Source organism: Perognathus longimembris, chromosome 6 (assembly GCF_023159225.1).
Source record: "Perognathus longimembris pacificus isolate PPM17 chromosome 6, ASM2315922v1, whole genome shotgun sequence".
Classification (NCBI taxonomy): Eukaryota; Metazoa; Chordata; class Mammalia; order Rodentia; family Heteromyidae; genus Perognathus; species Perognathus longimembris.
The window spans coordinates 67,777,838-67,783,847 of record NC_063166.1 but is presented as its reverse complement, the minus strand read 5'-3'; positions in this window follow the sequence as shown (position 1 = coordinate 67,783,847).

Here is a 6,010-nt window from a genome sequence, read left to right as displayed (position 1 = left end):
GCTTATTGAGGAGGTATAAGGCTTAAAACAAGTGCCTGTGTGCTTTGAATCAAACTTGTGAATACAGTGTGTGTGTGAGAAGTCCTGGCCTCCAGTGCCTTCCTCCATGTGAGATGACTAAATATGTTCATTCTTGTCACCATGGTAACACTTTTACCCACAATGCCTTGTTATATATGCAAATATCCACTCTACATTTTATTTCTTGAAGAAAATGTCGCTGGAGGCTGGGGGTAGGGGCTCACACTTGTAATCCCAGCTGCTTAAGAGGCACGGATAGGGAAAATGGAAGTTCAAGGCCAGCTTGGGGGGAAAAATTAGGAGAGATCTCATCTCAATCAACATTAGCTTGGTGTTGGTAGTTCCTTACCTGTAAACCAAGCTATGTGGGAGACATCAATAGGAGGCTTGAGGTCTGTATCCAGAGCCCCAGGCAAAAAAATAAAAATAAAAAAATAGTAAGACCTTAATCTGAAAACGAGAGAAAAAGTAGTTGGTTGAAGGGATGTGTGTTCTGCTACGCTATCCTGGGGCTCTCTGAGGTCAGGGGCCACGATTCTGCCCTTTGCTGCAGATACCAGCAAGCCTGCCTGGGACTGCTGGTCGTTTGAAAAACGACAAGAGCAAGTTGACCAGCAGCCGGATGGGCTGGCTGCCTGGATAGATGCAGGGCTGCAACTCTGAATCCAGCGAGAAGAGCCCCTCCCCCTCCCTCACTGAGCTTCTATTCTGGGCCCCACACAGCTCCCTGCACGCCTGCCCTCGCCCTGCTGGCAGCCAGGAGAGGCAGCCACTTCCCACACAGCAGATGTGCTGCACGCATGCTGACAGCCTCAGAGAAGCCACCAGAAATCTGCTGCGGCTGGCACGGGGCCCAGCCTGGATGCGGGGCCTTCCTAAGGCCTGGAATTAGACCAAACTAAGAACCTGGGTTCTTAAAGAGAAAAAGGTATAACGTAGGGTACGTGCAGACAGGGCACACAGAAGGCAAGCGGTGGCAGGGACGGTGCCCGTCCTGTCTCTGGTCAAGACAGATGAGGCTGACCAGGGCCCACTGCTCCTCCACTTGGTGACCACTGAGGACCTGCTGAGGCCGGCTAGGTGGAGTGACAGCAGACACCAGACAGGTAGAAGGGTGGACATATCCCCAAGAAGCAAACTGCCCAGTGGGCAGTACTAGCCTATCCCCAGCTCAGCTCCTGAGCCTCAACCTGAGTTTAACAAGAGCCTAGGTGGTTGAAGGCTCTGTGGTGAGCTTTGGGGAGCTCCGGCTGTGAAGGGGAGGAGAGGAGGGAAATGAAGGGCCAATGATCAAGGAGAGACCTTCACTCTTCCTGACTGGGGAGAGGCTTGGACCTTTCTCAGCACTGGGGAGCAGGGGGATGGGTCTGTTTCACTTAGCGTCCTGTTCACAGCGTGAAAGGCCATGAATGCTACAGAGTGTGACCTGGCTGGACTTGCTGGCTCAAAGCATGGACAAGAGAGGTGTTTCCCAGGTGCTCCCACTAAGGCCTCATCCTCTACCTCAACCACTATTTCTGGGCCCTTGGAGACGATGGGGGTGAACCCAGCTGCCTCTTTTCTCCCCTCTTCACACAGCTCCATGTGTCTTCCTCAGGCCTGTAGGGGCTCTGGGGTTGTTTATGAAGACAGCGCTGACAGAATATCTGTGTGGCTTTGACAGATTTAATGGTGGGCGTGGGGCTCCTTTTATTGCAAGGGCCAGCCACACTGAATGCTTACCCTAGAGGGGTGGCAAGGAAACCCCACTTATCAGTCCACCCACCCATGAAGTACCAGTGGGGAAACAGGCCAGAGCAGCATGGGGGGCAGAGCAGGGTCCCCACTTTTTTCAGCTCCTGCCTTCTGCCAGAAGACCTGAGCTGTGGTTTATCTCTGAGGAAGGTCTCAAACTTCTTTGAGCCTTGGCTTCCTCAACCATAACACAGAGAACTAACAGTTCCTTGCTGTGGAGGACAGAATGAAATAACCCATGGCTGGCTTGTGGTCATGAATCCCATGTTCAGTGGGAAGACTGAGACACAGAAGTTAAATATCCTACTCCGCCTCAAAAATGGTATTGGAACCCCCAAAATTGCGACCCCCAGCCTCTTCAAGTAGAGATGGTGACACTGCTGACCTTGTGAGGTGGCACAGTGAAAATTAAAGCAGACATGGGCAGCTTTTAATAGCCAAGTGCCCAGCACAGCGACTGATGCCAGTGTCTCACGCCTGTAATCCCAGCTACTCAGGAAGCTGAGTTCTGAGGCTCACAGTTCAAAGGCAGAAAAGGGCAGAAAAAAGTCCATGAGACTGTAACCACCCACACTACAAGCCAGAAGCAGAGCTGTAGCTCAAGTGGTAGAGGGCCAGCCTTGGGTGAAAAAGCTAAGGTATAGAAGCTAGGCCTTAAGTTCAAGGAAGAAAACAAAGAAAAGGTTTCCCTATCCTTATGCAAATGTCCCCGTGAGAAGCGACAGCCAGGGTCATGGCGCCTTCCAGTGGCCAGTCTGGGGACTGCAGCGCCCTCGCCCCACCCCGCTCCCGGGCGAGCCCAGGGGCTCCCGGGGTTCTCGCTCTTCCTGCTCGATCGCGCAGACCGGGTCCTGGGAAGCAGTTGCCGCCTCCGGCCTGAGCATCCCGCAGGGCTCGGCGCCGGGAGCGGAGTTGAGGAGGAAGGTCTGGCTGTGGGCTCTCACAGTCCCTGAGGTCCTCTCCACGCCGCACCTTGGCACCAGCTCTCCGGCGGCTACAGAGCCCAGACCCGGTGCGTGGACGTCCTTCCCGCGTGCTTCGCCTCTTACCCGGAGCCGCCCGGAAGCGCGCTAGCCCCGCCCAAACCCCGCCCTCGAGGCGGGACTTCCTCCCCTCGGGCCCTGCCTCCGCAGGCCGGACAGGAAGTCCCGCCCCGTAGCTCTCCAAGCTCTTCCCACTCCTAGGGGTTGGCGTTTGGGCGTTGCCAAGGAGACCCAGGAGGGCCTGAGACGCCGCTGGACCTGCTTTGTGGACTTGAGTCAAGCACCACGATGGTAGAAGCCCACCCACCCCTCTTTTTTTTTTCTTCTCCCTTTTTCTTTCCTTTTTTTTTTTTTTTTTAAAGGTACTTGGGTTTGAGCTCGGTTTCTTGCGTGCTACTCAGATTCTCTACCTATTAAACCACGGCCCTAGCCATTTTGGAGGGCTGTTCTGGAATGGAAACCGTGGTTTTTCCAGTAGTCAGCTTCAGACTTGGATCCTCCTGCCTGTTGACACCTTCTGAGTGGCTGGGATTACAAGTGGGAGCCACAGAACTCCAGGGTAGAGCTCCCAGTGCACAAAACATGGGTAGGCACACAGTGAATGAATGAATGAAAGAATGAATGAAATAGCCCAGAATCAAAATGGAATCAGGCAACCCTATGGTTTACCTTCCTAATGTTTAATCTTTTTTTTTTTTTTGGCCACTCCTGGGCCTTGGACTCAGGGCCTGAGCACTGTCCCTGGCTTCTTCCCGCTCAAGGCTAGCACTCTGCCACTTGAGCCACAGCGCCGCTTCTGGCCGTTTTCTGTATATGTGGTGCTGGGGAATCGAACCTAGGGCCTCGTGTATCCGAGGCAGGCACTCTTGCCACTAGGCTATATCCCCAGCCCCTTCCTAATGTTTAAATGAAATAAAACAAAACATTTTGTAAGTCTTTCAAAATCACTAGGCAAAAACTTGGCACCTGTGGCTGACACCTGTAATCCTAGCTACTCAAGAGACCGAGACCTGAGGATCCCAACTTAAAGCCAGCCCAGGTAGGAAAGTCTGTGAGACTCTTATTTCTAATTTAACACACCACACACACAGAAGTGGAGCTGTGGATTAAGCAGTAGAGTGCTACCCTTGATCACAAAAGCTCAAGGACAGCATTCATGCTCTAAGTTCAAGCCCCAGAACTGAGACAAGAAAAAAAATTTAATCACTAGGAGTAGAAAAAAAATCTTAATTGTGTAAAAGAGAGTTCAGTATTTCTGCATCCTCTCAAAGCCAGACACTGGGATCAAAAACTCCTCCTCAAACTGCCCTGTGGGTACACTGGCTCAGTCGGTGTCGGAGTGGACTGGGTACAGCCCTGCCTCTGCTCTGTGGCTGTTCTCTGGATCACTGGCTTGGCAAAGAGAAGAGCCAATGCCTCCTTTCATCCTCAGTTCACCTCCACTCAGAGGTAAGGAGTCCCAAAGGCCTTAAGAGTCAGCCTGCTCTATTACTAAGGCAACAAGCACATATTGAGCTCCTTCTGTATGCCAGCCTCAGTGCTAATCCCCTGAAGAAAACAAGCTGTTATTTAACATCTTCACACTCACCCTAACACGTAGTCATTACTGTCCACTTCACAGATGGGCCACGGGCCTCACTGAGTCACCCAAACAAGGAACAGAGATGGAATTGGAATCCCTTTTTTCCGGGCCAAAGTTCTTGCCCCTTAGTGGACCTGGAAGCCTGGTGGGCTTTAGTGAGTACAGGCTACCCTGTGTGCAGGAGACATTGTGGAACACTGTGTGACCACGGTGACGGTGTGGGCACTGTTGTTTCCTGCATCGTCTGGCAGATGAGCTATCCAGAAGCCTTGGGGGGAAGGGGGACTCTGAGTAGACAGCACCATGGCCAGGATCTTGTTCTTCTTGAGGGTAAGCAATTGGGCTTTATCTAGAACCAGGCTCAAACCTATGGAGGACTGATCTGGAAGCCTCCTGAACATTCTCTGGGCCACTGCTCCTTCTCTGTGTTACCAGCTTAGATGCCCAGGGATTGGGGGGGGGGGGGGCTTGTGTGTCTGCAGAATCTATATGGCAGCCAGGGCCAAGTGGCCCTCAGCTGGCCCCCAGCTTCTCCTTGCCCAGGAGAATATCCTGGGGAGACACCACAGGGCTACGGATGTTTCTGGTTCTCCTCCCTGGCCTGGCAGCTCAGGTGGACTCTCAGGACTTGTTCTCACTAGTGAAATGTGGGCAGAATTCATAAGGCTGTCACTGTGGCAGAAGCTTCTGGATCTTCAGGTGGGGTTCTCAGTGCTTTGCTGTGCTCTGGGAACTGTAAGTGTGGAGCCAAATGCAGCCTAGGGAGCCCCCCCCCCCCCCCCGCCCAGCTACAAGTGACCAGAGCAGCTGAGTGCTGGGTGGTTAGAACACCAGCTCAGGGCGAAACCATCAGGTCCAACCCTCAGCTGTGTGACCAGAGCCCCTTTCTGCATTGCCTAGTGCCTCCGTTTCTCCATCTGTGAAACAGGGGCGTCCTGATTCCTAACTCATAGTGCTTCCGGTTAAATGACATGGAGTTTCCAAGTCTCCACATGGGGCTTAACAGGTTGTAAGCACTCAGCAGACATGAGTTCTCAGGAGAATAGGGCAGAAGAAAAGGGAGTTGTTTGGGGGTTTTGTTTTTCTTATGCCCCTTTCCCCTCTTCTGGACCTGGGCAAACACAAGCGTTAGGAGAGGAGGGAGCAACCAAAGACCACAGAGAAGGGACAGCCCCTCATCACAGTGGCAGTCAGGAGTTAGGCTGTGAGGAGCCCCTGACAGTGTGACATCTGACGGCTTCGCACTCGGTGTTCCTGAGACCTAGGGAAGTGAGGAGGGAAACTGAGGCACAATGAAGTCCCCTCTCATCTGTCTTCAGGGTCCTGGATGCACGGGACGTGCTTCAGTCTTGTATGTTCCACCCTCCAGGCAGATGCAGCTCCCTGCCAGGACCCGGGAGCACCCCAGGAAGGAAGAAAACCCCGCAGACCACGGCAGGGCAAAGCGGAAGGTTTTATTGGAAGCCTAAGCGGCTCAGCACGGGATCAGCACAGGCCCTGCTTGCTCAGTTCCAGCGGCCAAGGGTGACGTGGGTGACGTGACTGACGTGACATGGCTTGCCAGCCTCACAGTGGCTGCATCCTTGTGGGGGGGGGGGGCAGGAGGGTGCATGGGGGAGGGGCTACAGGGACTCAAGGCCAAGGATGGTGGCCCAGGCGATCCTCTCCTGAGCCGGCTCTGGCTTCTTTT